Below are 8,051 nucleotides of genomic sequence, written 5' to 3'. Positions count from 1 at the left end.
GAATCACTAGTGCTCCTCATTTCACCCCTCCTTTAAAACAAAGTATAACAATTTTAGCAAATTAAAGAAGACAAAAAAAAAAAAAAAAACTAAAAAGAGAGGAATGAATCCTAAACCTAAATAATGAAGACATGTTATATATAGACAATATGCAAAGCCTCAAGATAGAATTGGTTGGCTAACTCTTTTCATTTGCACTAGTTGCCCATAACATGTCAATATTTTTTTTTCTGGCATATTGAAAAGCATTCGTCCAATCCTCGACATTTCCCCTTTGGAATTAGCCTGATATAGAATAAATATGCAATAAATTAGTCCAATAGAAACTAGTCAAAAGAATTGCAAACATGACTCATAACCATGAAAAGGACTTGCATAATATGAAAGTGTTTTTGGAAATACATCAAAGAATTTGGTAATTGATAAAATTGTAAAGAAAGTATAACATTTTTAGAAGATAGATTATAAAATAATGAAAAGTGAACCCCATAGAAAAGAAATATAGGTATATTTGCAAACTTAAAATATGTTGTATGACCTGCTAGAATTAAAGAGCTTAGGAATATTTTATGAATTAGTCATCTATTCAGAGAAAAAGAGAGACAGAGATATAAATTTCCACCATCATTTAAAATTTGATATCTAGAATTATACAAATAGAAAACAGTGTGACATACTTACCAAATTAAGATAAGTTAGCTCTTGAGGCCCCTATTTTGGAAAATATGTTATACAAATCTAAATCCTGATCAAGATAGAGATGCAGTGGCATGGATGTCAACTCAAGGAAAATAAAAAATGAGGAAATTGTAGAAGTAATGGATGTTTTTGTTGTTGTTCCGCTAGTGATAATGATTCTATCCCTCCACCATCTCTTTTCTTCCATCATGGCAGGAATGGGAAGAACGGTCCTACAAGCTCTCCTTGTTTTTTACTCTCCCCATACCAACTTGTCTTTGGATAAAAATGAAGGAGATATGCCACTTCTATTATCCTTTCACTTCAAAGCATTTAGATTCCCGGGATCAAGAAACTTGAGAGATGAGAATTAACCAACTATTTCATGGATTCAGTAATCTGTGCTCCTTGCTCAAGTGGTATGTTGTTCTTCTACTACAAATGAGAATTTAAAAAACAATTCAAAACATCAGATAAAGTACAAATTTTGTAGTAAATGAATGAAAGGGGTAAACAATTAAGAGCAAAAGGAGATGAGTCAATCCTAAACCTGAATAGTAAAGACAAAGTATGAACAAAATGCTAAAAAGAGCATAGATTGGAAGTGTGATGCAAGTGAGCTAACTCGTTCCATATGCACCAGTTATCCTGAACCTGTTAATAATATTTTTTCAACAATATCAAATTGTATTGGATTTATAAAATAATTCTTCATGAAATTGTCCAATAGAAATTGGTGAAAAAATTACTAACATATTTGATCCAAAAATATAAAATCAAATCATAATTCATAACCAAGGAGAAGACTTGCATAATATGAAAGTATTGTATGACTTTTATATGCACAACACAAGTGATATTCTGAAAAAACAACAAGAACACAAATGGAAAAACTTTTTTCTTCACATGTGTTAATACTTATCAAAATTAGAAAAACATAATTGCAAAAGGACATAAGGTTCTTAAAATATGGATTGTAAAATAACAAAAACTGAACCCTACAAAAGAAACAATATTCACTAGCTTTAGCCTAGCAAAAACAGAGTACCTCTTCAAATTGCAGTAATGGGGTTGCCATCTCCAGTATTGGTATCCCAAATCATACCTTCCATGCTTGTGACAAGCCAATTGATCTGACATGTACGGACAACAAGACTCTTTGTACAAAGGATAAGAGGTGTTGTCAAAGATCCATTTTCTAGAAAACATGTCGCACCTCCCTGAAATTCCTCTCTGACCATCTGGCTACTGTTTACATCAACCCACCCTGCTTTCCGACTGCTGTACTTTACAGTGGAACTGCATGTAGTGAATCAATCCAAAACCTCTACAATTTAGAAGTGGTTGAATCTTGATGCTGGTGACTATCACTATGATCTCGGTTTTGATGAATTTGCTGAATATTTGGCTTGTTGTAGAGGATTGAAGATAGAATAAAGAGAACAAAGAGAAGCACAAGCAAAGGAAAATGCACACACCCTCTTTTTGTTCCATCTCTGCACCATCATGTTAAATGGATTAGCAAAACAAACCCCATTACCATATTCTTAAATGCTTCATTTGATTGCAATCAATATTAATTGGGCTTTGAATAAACTTGGAAACATAGGATGGCATAGTTGAATTAAAAATCGAAGAGTCCATTATGAATAAGCCATCTATTACCGGTGAATATCAACTTCAAGAACATTAATAGTCTCATCCAATCTTTACCTTTCCCTTTTGGCATCTTGCTAGTGTGGAAAATTTTAGATTATGAACTCAACAGATTAGGGTATGAATAAAGACCTGACCATAATTTCATCAGCAGTAAAATAGCCAAGCTAAGATACTTCCAAACATGTAAAATGTAGACACAGAGAATAGGACATTTTGGTAAACAATTTCTAGCAACTGTAGTAAGCTAAGCATTTTATAAAATAGGTGAAATGCGAACAAATAACAAAAAGCACAACAAACAACAAGAATGAAGCAACCCAAAGTAGACAACAAGTTGGATTGTGTGAAACCAAGGTGGTTAATCTTGATTTTGATGATAACAAAACAAGGTTTAGAACTAATGATTATATTTCAAGTGTGATTAGGCAAGACGATTTCCAAAGTGGCAATCACAAAGACAAATCAAGCCAAGGAGAAATCATGAAGAAGAAGACCACCTCAAAGAGAAGTGTTTTTCAAGACCCAAGCTTCATAATATCTCTTTGTAAGGTTGTTGATGCACTAGGACTTTCATGCATTTCATTCTTTATTTATGCACCAAAATCATCTAAGAGTAATATTGTTTTAAATATTTTAAGAATTGGATGATTTCATGTTTTCAACTAAAACCTTGTGTTAAATGATTTTCAAACTTGTGTTAAAAAGGTTTTAAGTTGAAAAAGGTTGGGTGTTAAGCCAAAAAATGGCTCAACCGGTTCAACCGGTTGTGCTCGTCCGGTCGATGACCAGTTGAGGGAGGTCAAAAAGTTTTTCTCTCTCCCAGTGGCCTTCTCTTCTCGGTTAAGGTTGAACCTCAACCAGTTGAGGTCCAGTTGAGGTCCGGTTGAGGCGCGGTTGAGGCCCAATGGTCACCTGCCAAGCATTAAATGCTAACGCCTAGTCAACCGGTCGACCCCTAGCTCAACTGGTCAAACCCCCAACGGCTAGTTTGACTTTTTTCTTCTATAAAAAGGCTCCAATCTTCATTGTTTCAAATGCTTAACCTTTCCAAATCTTTCTTGATTATATTTGAGCATTGGAAGAGTATTTTTGAGCGCACCATTATTTCAAAACTTGCATATCTTTAGTGCACCATTCAATCCTAGTTTTTCTTGTATCATTTAAGCTTAAAGTTCTTGAGCTAGGATTTTTGAGAGATCATTCATTTGTAAATCTTTGAGAGGAAGTTTCTCAAGTGTGGGGTATCACTTGAGGGGTTGTTCAAGAGTGGGATATCTCTTGAGAAGTGTAAAGGGTGTATGGAGCCAAAAGTCCAAGAGGGTGAATTGGAACCATAATCCAATTGTATTGCTTGAAGGCTTGGTTTGGAAGCCTTGGATTAGTGGAACCTCAAGCTTGGGATTGAAGCTAGAGGCGAGTGGATGTAGGCTGGGTTGCGCCGAACAACTATAAACTCTTGTGTTTGCATTCTCTCTTCCCTACTCTTTAATTTATATGCAATTGTCTATATATTGATTATTATATACTTGCATATAATTGTCTCTTACATTCACTTGTTTAAATTTGCGAAAAGAGACTATCACCCTATTCACCCCCCCTCTAGGGTGATTACCATAGGTTGAATTAGCCTCAAATTCCTAACAGATTACATACCTAATATTTATTTTCTGGCGGTTCTATTGCCCCCTCCACCATCGGTTTAAGTTTCTCCATCATGGCAGGAATGAGAAGAATGGTTCTACTAATTCTTCTTGTTTTGGCCCCTTCTCTAAAACAATGATAAAATTTTTTAACATATCAAATAAGAGAAAATAAATTATCAGTAGCAAAAGAAAGGAATGATTGTAATTGATAGAACTATAAGCGAAGTATAATGTTCTTACAAATAGATTGTGAAGTACTAAAAAGAGAACCCAGAAAAGAAAGGAATACAGGTAGAATTGCAAACCTGAAATACATCATGTAGACTGCAAGAATTAAGGTGCTCAGGACTCTTTTATGAATCAGTTATCTATTGTGAGTCTAGATTTGTATTCATGGGTTGTATATGTACACACAGCAGAGAGAAGACAAACAAATTGTATGCTCCTCCATCAGGTTGCTACTTTTCTACTGCATATCAGAATCAAATAAATAAATAATTGAAAGCTCCAGACATAATATATCCATTTTTAACAAATTGAATAAGAAAGAATAACCAATCGAAGAAAAAGAGAAGAATAAATTGTAAACCTTAATAAAGAAGACGTATTATAGATGACATGCAAAGCCTAAAGAGAGCATAGGTTGGAAGTATGATGTAAGTGAGCTAACTTGTTCTGTATGCACCAATCATCCATAATTAATCAATATTTACTTTTGGAATATTAATGTGACTCAACCAATCTCCAACATTACCCTTTTGGTATTACCTTGATATAGAATAAATCTGCAGTTAAATACTTGATTATACTAAGTACACATCCTATCATTGGGAAAGTTGGCATGAATTAACACAAACACACAAAAACATGATGCTACATAGCATGACCCAATTCAAATAAATTAATTCATAAATCATGATAGTGGATAAGACTTGCATAATGCGAAAGCATACTATGACTTTTATATGCATGGAAAAAACCATTTCTAGTTGAAGTTGTTTTCATGGTTACACTCACATGTAGCAAAAGAAGGCATGCAATATGTTTTTAGTTTTTTTGCAGGTGGCATGCTTAAATTAAAGAGCAGAGGATTAATATTTTTATGGTCAAAATTAGTTTCAGGAACATACAAACTAAGGCTAATCTTCATATTTTTCTTTTGCATCTTTCCAATAAGTGTGGACATTTGTAGTTTATGAATCTCCATAGATCAGGGTATCACATGACTAAGACCTCTTAGATTTCACATACTCGAGAGAAATGACTTTAAAATAATGAGAAATATAGCCATCAAAAGCAGGAGGTGGTTTTGAATTGCGAACCTAAAATATTACTGTGTGTGGACAATTGCATTAAAGAGTACTTCATGAAGTAGCCAGCATTGAACCATATTAGGAACATGAGAAATCTTAGTTCTTCACTTGCTTTCAATTTCTAATGGATCTCACCCCTTCTGGCAGTGACATCAATTTGGAGCAGCCTCTAATGCTTAGCTCTGTAGGTGATGATTGATGAGATACTGCCTATCCAATCTGGTACAGTTGCTAAACCAGAAGAGCTGCAAATTCTGAGAGTTTTTAGCATGGAAGCATATTGAAGCCCCTTTGGGAGAAAGACCAAGTTTGGCATCGATCGAATAAATAGAAGATACAAGCTTGTAAGTGCTTGGACTTTCAAGGCGCCATCATTATCTCCATGCAATCCACAATACTTAAATTCTCAAGAACAGTGAGAAGTCTTAGGCCTTGTTCTTGTGGAGATATCAGATCATCTATTGCTGGATAGACAGAGATTTTTATGACAAAGATCCATGGTGCATTCAACAAAGCTTCTGAGTAGCCAGAAAAGAAAATTTTCCTACATGGGATTTGCCACTGTTATACAACCAAGAAAGAAATTTTTTTTCTTAGATATAAATTTGAGAACACAACAAAGTTAATATTTCCTACTTCTTTTCGCACTTTGTCAAAATTGGATTTGGTAGATTACACATACAACACATATATAGTCACACTGTCAAGTAATTACAAGCTAGAGCAATGAATCATGGTAGGTATGGTATCAAAGTCTAATACTTATGACAATGGAAACTTAACTACTTTTCTCAAGGAATTGAACATCTCACTGTGTCTTAGAGGATGGAAATGAGAAGAGATATTGATGTAAAAATTATGAAGATCGAATAAATCCATCAAAAGTAGGAAAAATGTAGTGTTGAAAACCTGAAAAATGTGGATGGCGTGCTTGAGCCAAATAGAGTGGAATTCCTTTATACAACAGTGCATGATAAATTGTCGATAAGAGTTGTTGGGACATGAGAAATCTTAGGCCGATCCACACATGTTTCTTTTTGGCATCTTCCTTACAACAAGGGACAATTGAAGTTTACAACTCTGTTGGGGGACCGAGGGGAGAAATCCCATCTGGCATTTCAACATGAAGGAATCACCAAGTAAAACTTTTAAAGTGAACACAAAACTTCAAAGTGAAACATAATCAGTTTGGGATTCAATTACCAAGTAATGATTATGAGTATGATTTCTTATAGTGTTAATAACTGATTTAAAAATACACAATTCTTTCATTTTACTAATCAAAACATGTTATCAAACAAATAAAGTGTGAAAATGAACAATATAATTAGGAGAATTGACCAAAATAAGATTGTCAATATGGCAAATTCAATAAGTGGAAAAAGCACTTTAGTCTTCACCTATATATACCATTTGTTTTCTTCACACTACCAATCAACTCAATATGTGGTGGGAGTTCACCTCAATACATTAATGTGTCCATCAAAAAGTAAGGAGCCACCCTTCTTTAAGTTCTAACCCAACTCTGCAACTTGAAAGGATGAGGATTTTAGTGAAAAAATTCATATAAATTCCTGGCTAAGTTTCCTGGGCTTTAGTTTTGTTGGGGTGGCCATCTGATGGTTGGAAATTTTTAAGGCCTTTTAAGCATTAAATAATCAATCTTACAACAGTTTCATATATTATATTCTGGAATTGATAATGATGACGGAAAATTGTAGATTATAAATCACAGCAGATTAGGGTATGAACAACTCGCCTTTCCAATACTTGAGAGAAGTGAGATGTCCACCCCCACCATTATCCCTTTCTCAAGACTTTACCACAACAATAAAATAGTCAAGCTAAGATATTTCCAAAGATGTCAAATGCAGACACCAAGTAACAGGACATTTTGGTAAACAATTTATAGGAAATGTAGTAAGCTAAGCATTTTATAGAAGAGGTGAAGTGTCAACAAATAACAAAAAGCAGAGTAAACAACAAGAAATGAAGCAATCAAAAGTTGGATTGCGTTCGTTTAAAGAGACAAGGCAAGCTTCACAGATCAGCTTCACCATGGCTGGAAAATCCTAATTTCGGGAATATGAGAAATATTTGGCCAATCTTTACCAGTTTCCTTTTGGCATATTTCCGATAAATCTGGACAATTGAAGATTAGGAGTGCCCGTAGATGGCGGAGGGATCGCATCTCTTCCGGCAGTGATGTTAATTTGGGGCAGTGTTGAATGCTAAGCTCTGTAAGTGATGAGGCGGCCAATCCAGTCTGGTAAAGTTTCCAAACCAGAGCAATATTCAATTGTGAGAGTTTCAAGGGTGGAAACACATTGAAGCTCCTTTGGTAATATTTTATCAGTACTTGAAATAGACAGAGACTTCAATAAGGAAGAAGCAGAGATTAAATGTAAGCATAGATCTGTAATGATGTGTATTTCCTGATATATCATATAAGAAATGTATTTATAGGGGTGTTGATTAGGGAATGTTTGGGTAAAATAAACTTTTAACTACGTTTGGTCGGGGAGAGGATAGGATATCATGTGTAGATCCTAAGATATGAGATATGATATGCATATCCTAATATATGATTTCCAATAGGATATGATATCCTTGATATACATATCCTATGGATATGATATTTTAAAATAACATATCTAATATAATATATTATATTACATTATATTTATATTTAATTTATGAAATAGATAAAAATAATAATACGAAATATATAATATTTTTATGTTTCAAATAAAAATTA

The 8,051-nt window shown here is 34.0% G+C and overlaps 1 long non-coding RNA gene across 4 annotated transcripts; it reads right to left on the bottom strand.

Moving 5' to 3' along the window:
- Positions 1–627: 627 nt before the first annotated feature.
- On the bottom strand, positions 628–7,703 carry LOC117910235. Of its 4 annotated transcripts, none has more exons than XR_004650591.1 (8): positions 7,406–7,703; positions 6,203–6,403; positions 5,303–5,837; positions 4,286–4,449; positions 3,991–4,105; positions 1,727–2,174; positions 1,229–1,332; positions 628–1,113 (listed from the first exon to the last, which is right to left on the bottom strand). It is a non-coding gene; the product is annotated as an uncharacterized LOC117910235 (long non-coding RNA). The 4 variants fall into 4 exon arrangements; XR_004650592.1 differs by having other exon boundaries at positions 628–1,110; XR_004650590.1 differs by lacking the exon at positions 1,229–1,332.
- Between the last annotated feature and the right edge of the window lie 348 nt (positions 7,704–8,051).

Source organism: Vitis riparia, unplaced genomic scaffold (assembly GCF_004353265.1).
Source record: "Vitis riparia cultivar Riparia Gloire de Montpellier isolate 1030 unplaced genomic scaffold, EGFV_Vit.rip_1.0 scaffold658_pilon_pilon, whole genome shotgun sequence".
In the NCBI taxonomy this organism is placed as follows: domain Eukaryota; kingdom Viridiplantae; phylum Streptophyta; class Magnoliopsida; order Vitales; family Vitaceae; genus Vitis; species Vitis riparia.
The sequence above is the reverse complement of the archived record's forward strand: the minus strand, read 5'-3'. Positions and strand labels throughout refer to the sequence as shown.